General features: G+C 39.4%; 1 pseudogene; it reads right to left on the reverse strand.

Moving 5' to 3' along the window:
- Nucleotides 1-4144: 4144 nt before the first annotated feature.
- Nucleotides 4145-11116, reverse strand: LOC148163126 (ATP synthase F(0) complex subunit k, mitochondrial pseudogene; annotated as a pseudogene).
- Between the last annotated feature and the right edge of the window lie 7160 nt (nt 11117-18276).

Raw genomic sequence — 18276 nt, forward strand, 5'->3', positions numbered from 1 at the left:
TCACCTACTGAAGGACATTTAGATTCTTTCCAGTGTTTGGCAATTATAAATAAAGTTGCTTTAAACAGTCACATGCAGGTTTTTGTGTGAACATGAGTTTTCATTTCTTTAGGGCAGGAGTTAGCAAACTACATACAGCACTCATGTCAAATCTGGTTTACGACTAGTGTTCATAAATAATGTTTCACTGGAATACAGCCACACTCATTCATTTACATATCACCTCTGGCTGCTTTTGCATTATCACAGAAGAACTCAATAGTTGTGACAGAGACCGTAAGACTTGCAATAGCTAAAATAATGACGATCTACCTCTTTACAGAAAAAGATTGCCAATTTTTGCCCTCGGGTAAATACCCAGGAGTTGTATAACTCAGTCATATGGTAAGTGTTTAACTTTTTGAGAAACTGTCAAACCATTTTTCAGAGTGGCCGTACCATTCTGTATTCCCACCAGTAGTGTGTGAGAGTTCCAGTTGCTTTACAGCCTCATCATCACTTGATAATGTCAGTATTTTTTATTTTAGCCATTCTAATAGTTACATAATGTTATCTCATTGCAGTGATCATTTGCATTTCCCTAATGACTAATGACATTGAACATCTTTTCAAATTATTATTTTTTTTGCTACCCTTACATCCTCGTGGGTAAAATATCTGCTCAAGGCCTTTGCCCATTTTGTAATTTGACTGTCCACTTTCTTATTGCCGAGTTTTGAGAGTTCTTTATATATTCTGGATATGTACCCTTGTCAGATATAAGATTTGAGAATATGTTCTCCCAGTCTATAACTTAACTTTTTTTTTCCTTAATGGTGTCTTTCACAGAGCAAAAACTTTTTAATTTTGATAAACTTCAATTTTTTAATTCGTTCTTTTGCAAACTGTACTTTTGGTGTCATGTCTTAGAAGTCCTCACCTAAACTCATGTCACAAAGATGATCTCCTATGTTTTCTTCTTAAGGTTTTATAATTTTATGTTTATATTTAAATCTATGATCCTTTAAAAATTTTTTATTCAAGTATAGTTGGCACACAATGTGACATTAGTTTCAGATGTACAACATAGTGATTCACCAACTCTACATGTTATGCTCTGCTCACAAGTGTAGCTCCCATCTGTCACCACACAATACTATTAAAATATCATTGACTATATTTTCAGTGCTGTGCCTTTTATTTCCCATGACTTATTCATTCTATAACTGGAAACGTCTGTCTCCCACTCCCCTTCACACGTTTTGCCCAATCCTTCTTCCCCCTCCCCTCTGGCAACCGCCAGCTTCTCTGTATACTTTTGTCAAAGCTTAACAGCCATGTTTGTCTTTTTCTGGACTCTATTCTGTCTATTGTTCTATATATCTGTCTACCCAATACCACACTTTGATTATTGTAGCTATTGAGCAAGGTTTAATATCAGAATTATTCCTATTTTTTTCTTCTTCTTTTTTAAAGTTTTAATTTAAATTCCAATTCATTACCATACAGTGTAGTATTACTTTCATGTGTAAAATATAGTGATTCACACTCCCATACATCACCCAGTGTTCATCACAAGTGCCCTCCTTAAGCCGCATCACTGATTTCACCCATCCCCCTGCCCACCTCTCCCTCTGGTAACCATCTCTATAGTTAAGAGTCTGTTTCCTGGTTTGCCTCCCTCTCTTTTTTTCCCCCTTTGCTATTTCTTTTGTTTCTTAAATTCCACATATGAATGAAATCATATTTATTCTTCTTTTTAAAAGTTGTTTTAACTATTCTACTTCATTTTCCTTTTATACAAATTTTAGAATCAGTTTGCCTATTTTTACAAAAAAAATACTGCTGGAATTTGTATTAGTATTGTTGTAAAATGACTGAGCAATTTGGGGAAGATTAAGATCCCTAATTTGTTGTGTCTTCCAATCTAGGAACACAGTATGTCTTTCCATGTATTTAGGTCTTTTCTGATTTCTTTCTCAGCTTTTTGTAGTTTTCAAGATACAGATTATGTATAATCAAGATACAGATGATGATTTGTTCTATATATTTAGTAGTTATAGGGCTATTCAAATTATATAGTTCACATTGGGTGAGTTTTGATGATTTGTGGTTTTCAAGCAACTGGTGCATTTCATCTAAATTATTCACAGAGTTGTTGATAATGTTCTCTAAGCCTTTCCATGTCTGTGGAGTTATGAGTGATAGCCTCTCAGATACTGGTAATTTCTATCTTCCCTCTCTGTTTCTTATATATTCACAAATGCTGGTGTTCTTCCTTCATTCCTGATGTTCCAGCTTTCCCCTTTGGTATCACTTCCTTTCTATCTGAAGAACTTGCTTTAGCAATTTTTTTAAGAGTTTTCCTTCGTCTGAGAATGTCTTTATTTCACCTGTATTCTTGAAGGATATTTTCTCTGAATAAAGAACACTGAATTGACAGTTCTTTCCTTGCAGCATTTAAAAAAGGTTCTATCCCTATTTTTCTGGCCACCGTGGTTTTTAATGAGGAACTGTCCTCTATTTATTTTTACTTGTTATTTATATTTATTGAAGTGTAATTAACATACAGTATATTAGTTTCAAGTATACAATATAATTATCCAACAATTGTATACATTACTCATTGATCATCATTATAAGTGTACCCTTAATTCTCTTTATCTTTTTCACCCATTGCCCCACCTGCCTCCTCTCTGGCAACCATGTTTGTTCTCTGTATTTAAGAGTGGTTTTCTTGTGTCTCTCTTTTTCTTCATTCGTTTGTTTCTTAAATTTCATATGAGTGAACTCATATGGTACTTGTCTTTCTCTGTTTGACTTATATCACTTCACATTAGACCTTCTAGGTCCATACATGTTGTTGCAAATGGCAAGATTTCATTCTTCTTTATGGCTGAGTAATAGTCCATTGTATAAATATGTACATCTTCTTTATCATCCATTCATCTATGGATGGACATGGGTTCCTTCCATATCTTGGCTATTATAAATCCTGCTGCAATAAACATAGGGATACACTTATCTTTTTGAATTAGTGTTTTTGTTTTCTTTAGGTAAATACCCAGTAGCAGAATTACTAGATCACACAATAATTCTATTTTCAGTTTTCTGAGTAATGTCCATACTTTCCACAGTGGCTGCACCAATTAGTATTCCCACCAACAGTGCATGAGGGTTCCTTTTTCTACACATCCTTGCCAAAACTTGTAATTTCTTATCTTTTTGATTCTAGCTATTCTAACATGTGTGAGGTGATATCTCATTGTGGTTTTGATTTGTCCTTCCCTGGTAGAGAAATCCATTGTCATTTAAATAACTGTTCTATAGGCAATGCCTCATTTTTCTGTCTGCTGTCAATATTTTGTCTTTGGTTTTGAGCTGTTCGATTTTTGATTATAATGTTTCTACTCTTGAATTTTTGGGGCTTACCCTGTTTGGGGTTTATTCAATTTCTTGAATTTGTAGGTCTTTTGTAGGACTGGGGAAGTTTTAAACTATTATTTCTTCAAGTATATTTCAACACCATACTCTTCTTTTAGAACTCCAATGACACGAATGTTAGACATTTTATTGTAAACTCACAGGTCCATCTGGCTCCTTTAATTCTTTTAATCCTTTTTTCTACACGTTGTTCAGACTTGAGAATTTCTATTAATATATCTTCAAGTTCACTAACTCTTTCCTCTGTCTCCTCTATTCTACTATTGAGTATATCAAGTGAGGTTTTTAAATTTCAGTTGTGTTTTTCAGTCCTAAACTTTCCATTTGGCTCTTTTTTATATACTCTGTTTTTTTGCAGATATTTTTAACATGCATTTCAAGAGTGTTTGTGATTGGTCTTTCTAGCACTTTTATTATAGCTGCTTTAAAGTCTGTCAGAAAATTCCATCATATGTGTCCTCTTATTGGCACCTGCTGAATGTCTTTTTCCATGTGAGTTGAGATTTCTGGGGTTCTTCATATGCTGAGTAATTCTGGATTGTTTCTTGGACATTTTGCATATTATATGATGAGACCAGGTCTTGTTTAAATTCTATAAAGGATGTTGGTATTTTTTTAGTTGGTGCTTGAATGGGTTAGGAATTTTTTCCAGGTTCACAGTTTATTGTATAAATTGAGTATCACATGATGAGCTGACATTACCTTCTCCAGGCATGAGAACTTAATAGATGAGGTACAGTTTAAAATTCATTGATGTTGCTCTCATAGCTGGTGTTTTTTCTGACCTTAACTTGAAGTATAATAACATCAAAGCAATGCCTCTGTATGTGTCCAGTACCTATTCTGTCTGTGAGAGTATAAGAGTTGAAGTATTTTTTGATAGCTGTGAAATGGAATTGGGCATTAGTTTCTAGACCTGCCAAGATTTCAATTTTGCAAAAGGCACTAATTCTGCTGGTTGTGTCCTTCAATGTATGCAGCTACCCCTCCTGGGCTAAGATATTTTTGTGATAGCATGTACCTGACCTCATTTGATTCAGGATGCAAGTTTCAACCTACCTTCTGTGGGCTGTGGTACCAAAGTCAGGGCAGTTGTTGAAGGCTTTGCAGGTTATTTAGAACTATCCCTCAAGGGCACCATCCAGTGGTTAGTTTGGGACCTGGGTGGAGGTCTATCTGTTAGGTCAGTCCATAGAGCCTTTGGTACCTAACATCAGATCTATGTATGCCCAGGTGGAGGGTAAACCTAGGAGTTCAAAAACAACTTTCTCAGGTCTCTTTACCAAGTTCCTCCCTCTCTGCTATGGCCCTAGGACTTTTTGGTTCCCTGGGGCTCCAGAAAGGAGGCAGTTTTAACACTTATACCAGGAGAACAGGCATAAACTGGGACTATCTCAGCAAATTTAGCTATAGGGTTACTACATTAATAAAGAACAAGGGAATGGAAAGCAGAAATGATACATGATGGCTAACAGGGAGAAAAGACTTCCAGGTGTAAAGTAGCTAAAATATCTATTGTCTTAATAGTACAGGATCATAAGTTATGGCCAAACATTTCCAGGACATAACTAAAGTGTTCAGACCAACATAACATTCAGAAAGGGGAGGATGCTAAGGGAGTAAAACACTGCTGAAGCCCAGGGCAGAAAAATAACTAGAAAGGGGTACAAATAGAGAGATCACCAAAGGTTGGCTTTCTCCTGACCCATTCACAGCTGGGGTAGACTTACCATGAAGATAATGAAACATCAGTTTCAGGGCTCCTCACCTTATAGGCCCCTCCCAAACCCTATTCCAATTTTTGTGCATGTAATTTTGTATTCTATATCTTAAAGAACCCCAACCTCACCCCATATTTTAAATGTTTTAGGTGTGACAAAACCTGGATCTCCCCTGACCTGGTAGCAGTTTCTCACTGAATAATGTACAGGGAAGTCTTCTACCTTCACACTCTTCCTCTCAAAATTTACCCTATTCTCAGCTCTAAATACAAATTATACAACCAGAGAATAAGGTGACACATAGGTGACTGCTGGTTCCTAGCCAGAGTGAAAAGACCACAATGATGGTCATTAAAGTTTATTCTAAAACACACACAATTTTTTTTTAAAGGTTTTATTTATTTGACAGAGAAAGACACAGCGAGAGAGGGAACACAAGCAGGGGGAGTGGGAGAGGGAGAAGCAGGCTTCCCGCAGAGCAGGGAGCCCGATGCGGGGCTCGATCCCAGGACCCTGAGATCATGGCCGGAGCCAAAGGCAGACGCTTAACGACTGAGCCACCCAGGCGCCCCTAAAACACAATTTGTTGGTGTATAATTATTTGTAGTTGTCTTTTATGATTCTTTGTATTCCTGTGATATCAGCTAAGTCTCCTCCTTCATTTCTAATTTTATTTATTTGGCCCTTTTTCTTGATGGGTCCCACTAAAAATTGATCAATTTTGCTCATCTTTTCAAATAACTAGCTCTTAGTTTCATTAATTTTTTCTATTAATTTTTTGTCTCTTTTATTTATTTCTGCTCAAATTTTTATTATTTCCTTCCTTCTACTAATTTTGGATTTTGTTTCTTTTTCTTTTTCTAGTTCCTTTAGGTATAAGGTTCGATTGTTTATTTGAGATTTTTCTTATTTCTTGCAGTAGGCCTATATCACTATGAACTTCTCTCTTAGAACTACTTTTGCTGTATCCCATAGATTTTGAAGAGTTTTGTTTTCATTTTCACATGTCTCAAGGTATTTTTTTACTTCCTCTTTGATTTCTTCGTTGACCAGTAGTTTGTTGTTTAGTCTCCATTTGTTTGTGTTTTCTCCACCTTTTTCTTATAACTGATTTCTAGATTTATATCATTGTGGTCAGAAAAGATGCTTGATAGGATTTCAATCTTCTTTAATTTATTGAGATTTGGTTTTTGGCCTTACGTGTGATCTATCCTAGAGAATGTACCACGTGCACTAAAGAGGAACGTGTATTCTGCTGTTTCTGGACGGAATGTTCTGTATATATCTATTAAGTCCATCTGGTCTACTGTGTTGTTCAAGGCCAATGTTTCCTTGTTCATTTTATTTCTGGATGATCTATCCACTGATGTAAGTGAGGTGTTAAAGTCCACTATTATTACTGTATTATTGTCAATTTCTCCCTTTGTGTCTGTTAATATTTGCTTTATATATTTAGGTGCTCCTATATTGGGTACATAAATATTTACAAGTGTTATATCTTCTTGGTGGAATGATCCCTTTATCATTATGTAATGCCCTTCTCTGTCTCTTGTTACAACCTTGAATAGTTATATGCCAAAAAATTGGACAACCTAGAAGAAATGCATAAATTCCTAGAAACATATCATTTTTCAAGACTAAATCAGGAAGAAATAGAAAACAGACTGATTACTAGTAATGATACTGAAGCATTAATCAAAAAACTCCCAACAAACAAAAATCCATGACCAGAAAGCTCTACAGGTGAATTCTACCAAACATTTAAAAAAGAGTTAAAACCCCACCTTCTGCACCAATTTCAAAAAATTGAAGATGAAAAAATGCTTCCAAGTTCATTCTGTGAGGCCAGCATTACCCTGATACCTAAACCAGACAGAGACATTACCAAAAAACAAAAACAAAATTATAGGCCACTACCCTGATAAAGATAGATGCAAAAATCCCAAACAAAATATTAGCAAACTAAATTCAATAATACATTAGAAGGATCATATACCAAAAAAGAAGAAGAAAGGAGGAAGGAGGAGGAGGAGGAGGAGGAGGAGAAGGAGGAGGAGAAGGAGGAGAAGGAGGAGAAGGAGGAGATGGAGGAGGAGGAGGAGGAGGAGATGGAGGAGGTGGAGGAGGAGGAGGAGGAGGAGGAGGTGGAGGAGGAGGAGGAGAAGGAGGAGGAGGAGGAGGAGGTAGAGGAGATGGAGGAGGAGGAGGTGGAGGAGGTGGAGGAGGAGGAGGAGATGGAGGAGGAGGAGGAGAAGGAGGAGGAGGAGAAGGAGGAGGAGGAGGAGGAGAAGGAGGAGGAGGTGGAGGAGATGGAGGAGGAGGAGGAGGAGGTGGAGGAGGTGGAGGAGGAGGAGGAGATGGAGGAGGAGGAGGAGAAGGAGGAGGAGGAGAAGGAGGAGGAGGAGGAGAAGGAGGAGGAGGAGAAGAAGAAGAAGAAAGAGAAGGAGAATAATAATAATAATAATAATAATAATAATAATAATAATGGGCACCTGGGCGGCTCAGTTGTTTAGTGTCTGCCTTCAGCTCATGTCTGATCCTGGGGTCCTGGGATTGGTCCCTGTGTTGCACTCTCTGCTCAGCTGGGAGTCTGCTTCTCCCTCTACCTCTGCTGCTCCCCCTGCTTATGTGCTCTCTCTCTCTCAAATAAATAAAATCTTTAAAAAAAAAACAATGAGTTATCACCTCACACATGTTGGAATGACTATAATTAACAACAGGAAATAAGTGTTGGCGAGGGTGTGGAGAAATGGGAACACTGGTACACTGCTGGTGGGACTGCAAACTGGTGCAGCCCCTGTGGAAAACAGTATGGAGGTTCCTCAGATAGTTAAAAATTGAACTACCCCATGACCTAGCAGTTGAACTGCTAAGTATTTACCCAAAGGATACAAAAATACTGATTCAAAGTAGCCCCGATGTTTATAGCAGCCTATCAACAACAGCCAAATTACATAACAAACCCAGATGTCCATCGACTGATGAATGGATAAATAAGAAGTAGTATATATATACATACTCAGCCATCAGAAAGAATGAAATCTTGCCATTTGCAATGACATGGATGGAGCTAGAGAGTATTATGTTAAGTGAAGCAAGTCAGTCAGAGAAAGACAAATACCATGATTTCATTCATGTGGAATTTAAGAAATGAAACAGATGAACATGGGGGAAATAAGAGAGGCAAACCATAAAACAGGCTCTTAACTATAGAGAGCAAACTGAGGGTTGATGGAGGGAGGTGGGTGTGGGATGGGCTAGATGGGTGGTAGGGATTAAGGAGGGCACTTGTTGGGATGAGCACCAGGTGTTGTATGTAAGTGATGAATGACTGAATTCTACTCCTGAAACAAATATTACACTATGTTAACTAAGCAGAATTTAAATAAAAACTTTAAAAAGAAAACAAAAAGACACAGAGAGATTGAATGGATTAAAAAAAAAAAACCCTAATTTTCTTTCCATGACACATACTCTTCCACCACACCAGGCATGAAGATTCCCTCAGTAGGTGCTACCTGTTAACTGTATCAGGTCAAAAGTGTGGGAAATAACAAGAGCCATGGAGCAAGCCAGAAAAGAAAAGTATGTAGGAGAGAGAGAAGAAATGTTCAGAGAGGAAGTATATGACACAGGAGAATACAGAAGCCTGGAAGTAAGATACATTCCATAAGGAGGGAATGTCCACTGGATTTTTCAACTAGGAGAGCACTGGAGATCTTTCCCTAAGCAGGAGGTGGTAGCTAGTTGGTGATGGTTTGGAAAGTTCTAGGTGGAATTTGAGGTGTTTATGGTACATGCAGAGGGAGGCTGAAAAAAATGCAGTTTAGGACACAATACTTGGGTGGGGATATGAAGACCTTGGAATCAACAATAGGCAAGAATTAACTCATGGAAAATACATGAGTTTAGAAGAATGTCAACACTGGCATTGTAGTGAAAAATAATGTTTAAGGCAAGAGTGGAGGTCTCCCTTCACAGGAAGCCTGTGAAGGAAAAGAACGCAGAGTGGCCAGAGGGGCAAGGCAGTGATGCGACTCCATGGTGGAGAAGATGTTTCAAGGGGAGATTGAGTGAAATTGTTAAATGCTGTAGGGCGAACATCAAACAATTAGTGAAACATTTATTTAGTTTTAGCAACGGGAAGGTCACTGAGAACCCCTGTAATAGCAGTTTCGGTAAAGAAGATTGTCCTAAGTCTGCCTGTAATATATCGAAGGAGTGAATTCACTGAGTGTCAACTACTCTTCAAACTCATTTCGCAGTCAAGGGAAGGAGAAAGGATAATATTGCCTTAAGGAAAATTAAAGACCAAAGAAGAGATTATTGTTTGATCGTTTTTTTTGTGTGTTTGTTTTAAAGATGTAAGATACAAACAGCCTTTTAGAGATCTAGGTAATTGGAGGGAGATGCAAATTAACGAGGTAAGCTGGTTAAAAAAATAAACAAAAGTATGGACTCCACAGCACGAGGGCTGGAACTGGATGGGGGAAGGAGAGAAACATCTCCCCAAACTGAAGCTGGAGGGAGGAGGCCCTGCTGAGAGAGTTGCAGGAGAAGTGGCTACATGTGTTGAGGAAGCTGTGAAAGACCCCATCTTTTGGGTTCAGCGTCTTCTGTGGCAGTGGGGGGAGCAGGTAGGAAGACGTGGGGTCTGTCTGGTCAATTTGCTTCAATTTCTTGACAGCAAGTGTTCCACACAGTGTAATTTCACATTTCCAAAAAAATCTAAACTAAAGCTTCACTCAGCTCTTCCAGAAAAGGGAAATGTAACAGATTCTTATTATGTAATAGAAAAAAATGATAAAAAATAAATCAGGAGAAACAAACCTTACTTTAACTGTGAACTTGGGAGGAATTGAGCTGTATTGAACCTCGAGACTTCCTGTGGCTCTGGTTGGGACACTGGACTGTGGTGAACACCTTCAGGCCGGCAGGCTACTGCCATCAGAAATGCCTGCCAACAAAGCTCTAACCTTAGAACTAAAGTTCAGAGATTGGTCAAGGCTGGGGAGTGTTGGCAAAAAGAGAGGATTTGGATGCTGGGAATGTTATCAAGGCAGCAGGAAGCAGTTACCATAGTGGTGGAATTAGAAAGATAATTTTTTTTCCAGGAAAAAGCAAAAACTCAGTTACTGGGACAAAGCCAGAATGAGAACTGATGACTGAATGTTGAATATTAAAGTAGAACTTATTAAATACTTCATGACTATAACCCAGTCATTCTTGAACATGGCTGCACCTTGGAATCATCCAGGGAGCTTTAAAAACCACTGAAGCCTGGATGTCACGCCTAGAGAGTCTGATTTAATTGGCCTGGGGAGAGGCCTAGACATCAGGATTTTTACAAGCCTCCTCAGATAATTCTAATGGGTAGCAAAATTGAGAACCATGACTCAAACCAGAATCTGTCCCAGAGGTAGAAATGAGACTGGAGAGTATCAGACAAGTCTTAATGTTCCTATAATTCTGAACTGACTGGACAAAAACTGATTTCCTAATTTCTCTGCACCCCTCCCCCCACTGCTGCATATTGTCTGGCTTGCGATGAATCTCCAAATGATTTAGGCTCAAAAAAAACTTAAGTTACCTATTTTCAATAGAAAGTTTTTAACTTCCTCTTACTTCTCAACCTTCTCTCTATCATATGACCCCACAAATGATTATTTAACACATTTTCTTGAAACTTTACCCAGAACATTTCTTCTCTCCATTCCTGCCATGACCCACTCTACCTATACCACAGATAATTCAAAACCTGATGAACTATTGCACAAATTACATCTATAGTTCCACATCTGGTTGCCCTGCCTTCCAGTATTTATCCTCTAAGCAATTCTACATGCATCTTCCTGAACACCTGTCCTCATATTACTCAATTTCTCAGCTGGCCTCAAGAGTTTGATCAACTAGTGAAAAATCCTCACCTTGGCATTCAAGGCCTTATGAAGACTCTTGATGTCCTTTCCCATATACTCAGCTTGCCTGAGTTCACCTGAAACTGCACAGGGAGACAGTTCCCAACCTGCTGTCACATTTTTATCTTGAGCTTCTGTGTTTCTCCTTCTCTGTCTGAGGGATTTCCCCAGCACCTGGGAGTTTGACTAGCTGCCTGCACTAGCAACCTAGAAGTGCGGTGATGTTGTAACCCGTGTTTTTCAACTCTCAACCAGTAGGGAATGAGACTTCAAAGATAAATACTCCAGCTTCCCCTTCTGCCAGTGGAATAATTCTGCATTATGTTCCACATGGTTTTCCAGGAAATTCCCCAAAGGGATTGGGCCCCAGTTGCCCAGAGAGGTGACTCACTCATCAATGAACGATTTTTTTGGAGGGGGGGGTGCTTTTCTCCCTTCACCGTCTCACTTCCTCATTTTCTCTTCTTGAAAATCATTCCCAAATATAAACCACCTGCATTCACCCAAATCCTTTGCTCAGAAGCAACTTTGAGGAGAATCCAAATCAAAACTGCCTCTTGCTGTAGCTGACCCAAATTAACCTTAAAACTTCACCACACTAAACTGGAAAACTTGAAGTTCCCAGAGGATTTTCTCATCTCCATCTAGTATTCACCCCATTCCCTTCCTTAGGAAACCTTTGTGCCTACTGAAAGGGTATCTCCTTCCTCAATACCCAGCTCCCATTCAGCCTCCATGAAATTATGTCCAGTGTTTCCACAACCAAAGAGAGCTCTGAGTTGCCTGAGCTCTCACAGCTCTTTGAATGTTCCTCTCTTATTGAACACACCCCTGGGAAACGGTCTAATCTCTCTCTCTCTCTCTCTCTCTCTCACACACACACACACACACACACACACACACACAAATCATACATGGAATCATAAAACAAATGTGCTGTTCAAACTAGGCTATAGGCTCAATTCACAACAAAGTTTTCCCCACTGCTTAAATAAACAGGTTTAAAGAAAAAAAGGTTTTCTTTTTAAATAAAACAAAAGAAATACAAACTATTACCTAATGTTCTACAGATCACAGACATAGCTTCTCAAAAGAGACAAAATAACAAAGGATACCATTATTACCAATAGACTTCATTGTGTTCAGGAATACTTGATGTTCCCAAAATAAATACCAAGTCATAGGTTGAATAGAGTCATTGTGACTGTAATGGTTAATATGTTAACTAATAAGGATGAATACCATTATTGTGATTCTACATTTTTATAGATATTTATATATTTAATAAACTTTAGATAGACTGGTGGAAAACAAAACATGACTAAGACATGATTTTAAGGCATTCAATGAAGGATAGGCCATTATTTCACTAAATCTATGTGGAAGCTCACTTTTTTATTGAAAAAAAGAGCATGGTTTTGTCTCTCGAGACTGATTATCCTTTAGCCTTTGGGAAAGCATTAAAATGACACACACACTTCCAGGTACAGCTAAGGTCAACAGTCCTCTCTTTCTCGTCTCATAATATACTCCGTCTTTTACGGAGTGCTCTCAAAGTTCTTTTCCAAATAGGATTCAACCCAACAAATATTTATTAAGAGTCATATATACAAGGCCCTGTGTTAAGCTGCGAGGGGGCACAAATGTGAATAAAACAAGATCCTTGCCCTCAAGCAGTTTGCAGATACCCTGGGCCAGGTTATTTATGACCCAGCTTTGCATGAAACTAGCTCCTCACCAGTGTGAAAGATTTAAAAAACCAGAGCAGAGCTGCTGGAGGCCAAACTTGATTAACTCTCCTGTTTTATTTCCCCTAAGAGTCAATGGTCAAGACAGAGAAAAGGAGATCCTAGAGACTTTAACTTCCTAGTCCATTTTTAAAAGAGAATTTAAATTTAAGCAAAAGAATAGAAATTACTTTGTCCCTGTACTAAAGAGTACCCTTAAAGACTTAATGTCATTTAAAACTAAACAAGCTCTTAATTATATATGACATTCAAGAGATGGCTAGAATATACACCCTGAAGGAGTAAAAATCTGTCTGAAACTGAAAAAAAAAAAACAAAACTGTCTTGGATTAAAATAGAGAAAAGCAGCTCTGTTGTTAATCATGCTGGGAGGACAGACACAGACAATAGTAGTTGCAAAACTAACAGGAAATACTGGCTCACTCAAGGCTACACAACTACTCTCCCCACTGATGTGGGAAACAAAGGCAGAAGAAAAATTATTAAACTTCCTTACTACCTACAGCCCATTGACAAGTCCTTGAAATAGGCAGAGTGACATTCCTCTAGGGACTCAACTCCCTCGATGTTGACACTTCGCTAAAGACAACAGGTGATCTTAGCTCAACCCCTCAGATCCTGTAAGTCTACTTTAACGTATAAAAATTCCTTTGGAAACTTCCTTTATCTCTACTCCCTCCCCCAAGATACATGTTGGCAATCATCCCCCAAGCAAATGGCCCACTGATATACATCCGGAGGGTCTCATGACTTAGGTTTTATAGACACTAAAAAAATGACCCTTTCCCAACAATAGCTAGCCACCTCAAGGTCCTGGAAACCTTGCTTCCAAAATTCCTTAGAGACTTATGCTATCCCTAACTCCCTCCCAACTTGAAAGTATATAATGGACCACTCCTCATGCATGGCCCCTGTGCAGCAATTTCTGCCCACGGGTCCCGTCCCCATGCTTTAATAAAACCACCTTTTTGCACCAAAGACATCTCAAGAATTCTTTCTTGGCCATCGGCTTCAAACCCTGACATCTTTCCTGCATCACCCACTTCAACCTTGTTTTGAGCATTTACTACCTTCTTACCAATGATGCTCCCAGGTACGCTCTGCTCTTCCTATCTATTACCGAGGATACCCAGTTGCTAAACTGCCCTTGAATCATGACAATTCCCAATCCTGAGTCAATCTCTATTTCCCCTGATCCTGCCTCAGGAACACACTAACCAGTTTGGAAACGCCCCCACTTTGCTAAGACCCTCCACGGAATCCTTCAATAGAAGTCTGAACCTTACAAAACATGCTCCATCCTTCTTGTTGACAGAAGCAATCCACAGTCCCTCTGGGGTACACCCCTCCCACTCTGTAGATGTAATAAATATGATTCTGTCAGATTATAGGCCCGTCTCTGGTAATCTTTGGCTCATTAGGCTTTACCAGCACACATGTTCATACAGAATAACAAACATTTAAACAATAACACCAAAAACACACCTCAATATACTCTTCATAGTTGACCTGGGAGGTAAAACCCTTATTTAAATTATTCAAATAGCACAGAGGATCATAGGGGAAGGGAGGGAAAACTGAACGGGAAGAAATCAGAGAGGGAGACAAACCATGAGAGACTGTTAACTCTAGGAAACAAACTGAGGGTTGCGGAAAGGGAGATGGGTGGCAGATGGGGTAACTGGGTGATGGGCATGATGTGATGAGCCCTGCGTGTTATATGCAACTGATAGATCACTAAACTCTACATCTGAAACTAATGGTGTACTATCTGCTGGCTAATTGAATTTAAATAAAAAAAGTGCCAAATACTTAAGATAATAATAATAATAATAAAGTCTTCAAAAACTTTGTGTGATTTATCTCTTAAAAGTGACTTCACGGGTGAAAATTCTCTCATTTTTCCCTTTCCTCCCTTTCTCTGCCCCACCCTCCCTCCCTATCTGCCTTCCTTCCCTCAATTCTTCCTTCCCTTCAGTAGTTTTGATGGCAAATACACCGATGATGGATCTAATTTTGGAAAGAAGCAAATCTTATTTGGAAACACTGGCTTCCATCTTTGCAGGTATTTGTTTAAAGCTCATCCTGAATTTCTGTTAGAAAAACACTCTTAATGTATATTTTTAAATATAAGGGTCCTATTAATCCTTCAAATGTAGTGATTACCACTGTTTTTGCAAAATCAAGTGATAGGAAGGTACAGAATTTCTCTCTAGGGTATAGTGTGATACTGTATCCTTGTTCACAGAGAGTGTACTGTTGCCATCTATTTTCCTATCTACAAATATTTTCTCACTCGTGTTCCAAAACAGAAAATTCCAACCGTTAAATATTTAATGACTTATATTCTATATATCATCTTTTCTCAAAAAATAATTTGAGTTGACTACTGTTCCTTCAACCATTTGGATTGTCCAGTCACCCATGAGTGAGATCAAAGGCATATTTCAAAAGGCTCTGTTAATCTGCTTACCTGAGCTTGTAGGAATCTCCTGTTTTCCTTTCAAATTACCTTTCCTTGAATTCCAAAGCCACTTAAAAGAATCCTTTGATTTGGAATTACTTTTCACCAGGTTGCCTGGGCACTGTTTTGGATTTGTCTCTTCACACTACTCCCTGCTTTTTCTGAGTTTATCCTCATCTGGGAATCATCCTTAAGTTACCCGCCATGTGCCCCCATGCCCTAAAATCATGAGCCATCTCTCTATGTTCTTGAATTTCTTGAGTTTAGTTAGTATTAATGTGAACTAGATTATCGTAAATTAAGATGTTAATTGTAATCCCCAAGGTAATCATGGAGAAAATAACAACAATAAATTGTAAAGGAAATAAGACGGGAACAAAAAGAATACAAGAAAAATCCTATTAAACACAGGAGAAGTCAGTAATGGATGAACTGAGGAACAAAAATGTATGAATATAGAAAAAGAAGCAGAATGGTTGAGGTAAATCCTTCGTGGTCAGTAATTACATTAAATGTAACTGGATTATTCTATTAGGATTAGTGGGTCAATCCATCAAGAAAATACGGCAATTGTAAACATAGATACATTCAACAACAGAGCTCCAATATATACATGAGACAAAAACTGACAGAACTGAAGGGAGAAACAGTTCAACAATAATAGCCGGAGACTTTAATACTCCCCCTTTTTTTTCCCTTGCACTCTTGTAGGACTTTTAATTTATTTTTTAATTTAAATTCAATTAATTAACATAGAGTGTATTATTAGTTTCAGAGGTAGAGTTTACTGATCAGTTGCATTTAACATCCAGTACTCATTCCATCAAGTGCCCTCCTAATGCCCATCACCCAGTCACCCCACCCCCCACCCACCTCCCCTCCAGCAACCCTCAGTTTGTTCCTTAGAGTTAAGAGTCTCTTACTCCATTTTTTTTGTTAAAGTAAAGAACAGAACAGCTAGACATACTGAAGCTGCCTGGGCCCCTCTGGCCAACCAAGGAGTCTTCAAGCTTTAGCCAGCACCCTTAGCCCGAGTGATTAAGTAACCTTTCTTTGTGTATCTATAGATCCTGCATTCTTTCCTAGAAAAAACAGAGTACTCTTGCACAACCCCCAGGCACTAAGGAACCAGACCCCCTTGCACAACCTCTGAGCACTGAGATAACATCTGTAGTGGGCACCACTGAGTCTGCACATAATCAAGAAATGATAGAGCCCACTATACTTCCTTTATTGATTACCCTCAACTTCCTAGAAAACCACTGGGCCAGGCAGAAACCTTGGAGTTGGCTTTGGGACAAGAGTTCACCTTCTCCCCAGGTGGCTGGCCTCCTGAATAAAACTCATATTCTTTCCCAATCAAAACTCGGCTCTTGAGTATTGGCCTTTGGAGCAAAGGGCAGCCGAACTGGGGTTTCGGTAACACATTCGGCGAGCCAGCCAGGAGCCAAGGCCCCTGTGGCATCCAGTTCCCCTGGGAATCCCAGGGCACAGCCATGGCAGTGCACCAGGGTTTCCTGGTTCATTTCCGGGGCTAGGAAATCCCCTGGCTGGGGGAGGTTAGCTGCTGGGGGCCAGGTGGTCTGGGGGAGGGAATCCACGGATCTGTCCCTGCAGCTGCCGAGACTATTTTGGTCTCAGGGGGAGAACTCCCTGCTGATTCCCAAGAGACGCTAGCTGCCAATTTCACTTTTTGGTTTGGTTGGAAAGGAAAGGAGCATTTGGGGAAGCTGACAAGCTTCGGGACCGGGTGAGTCGGTGGGAGTGTGCGCGGAGGCAAGTTTCTCATTTGTGGTTTCTGTTCTGTTGATTATGCTTTCCCTGTTAGAAAGGCGTGGCTTTGGGAGAAACTAAAAGGGACTTGAATAAATGGCCAATTTATTTGGAATTTGGAATTTGGAACAGAATTGTTTTGGTGTGTGTAGGGGGGTTATGCTGTGTTATGTTAAATTTGTGTATAATGGGAAGTTCCATCTCTATCCCACCAAATAGCCCCCTAGACCGAATTTTGAGTAAACTGAAGGAGTGTCACCAGGGACCTATGACGAACAAAAAGATGATTTTTATTGTAACACTGCCTTGTCATGCATGTTAAGCTCAGAGGAAAGATCGCTTTCTTGGATTCCTTCCTCCCATGTGGCTGCCTCCAAATAAGGAGTTTTGGTTTGGCTCTCTCAGCTTGTCTAAGAAGCTGTTTGACTCAGTCAGTGAAGGGGAGGAAGCAGAAACTAAGAAGCTATTTGGTTCAGTTGGTGAAGTTCCCCCCCCCCCCAATTTGGGGGAAGAACGAATGCTAACAGAGGTCCTCTTGGCTCCGTTCAGTCATGGTTTTGGTTTTGTTTCTTCTGTGTTCTTTCTGAACTTTTGCCCAGGAAGATGGGGAATACTCCTGTTCCCAAAGAAAGTCCATTAGGACCTATCTTAAATAAATGGTGCAGAAGACGGAAAAACAATAAAAAAAAACAAAAAAAACAAAAACAAAAACCACCTGTTTGGCAGGAGGAAGAGACAGGAGAAAAAAGAAAGGAACTGGAGTCTAATCTGCTTCCGGCCCTCCTGATGGCATCCTTGAGCCTCTGCCTCTACCCCCTCGTCCTCCTGTTCCTGCGCCACCACGGGCACAGCTTGCCTAACTGGTTCTTATACCATCCCCAGTGCCTCCAATGTCACTGGCTCCCCTCCTCCTACCCTCACTGTCAAGGAGCAAAGGGCACCCCAAGCTGTTGGGCCACTTATTTATGAAGTTCAAGCTGGAACACCTTCAAAATCAACACGAAAGGGACCAGGGACCCCCCTGGACTTAAACGACCCACTTCAGATTTCCCTACAGGTACCCCAGGCAAAAACCGACAGTGGGGAACAAATTGATTTTTAGTTAGTGGACACAGGTGCAGCATATTCTGTATTAAAGCTAATATAAGTTTGTTAGCTTAATTAAGATAGACATGTCGTTAGGGTTATCAGCATTAAATATAATACTTTTATTCCACCAAGGTTTACTA

This window comes from Eumetopias jubatus, unplaced genomic scaffold (genome assembly GCF_037043125.1).
Source record: "Eumetopias jubatus isolate StellerSeaLion01/CBP00866 unplaced genomic scaffold, mEumJub1_p1.0 scaffold_11, whole genome shotgun sequence".
NCBI lineage: Eukaryota > Metazoa > Chordata > Mammalia > Carnivora > Otariidae > Eumetopias > Eumetopias jubatus.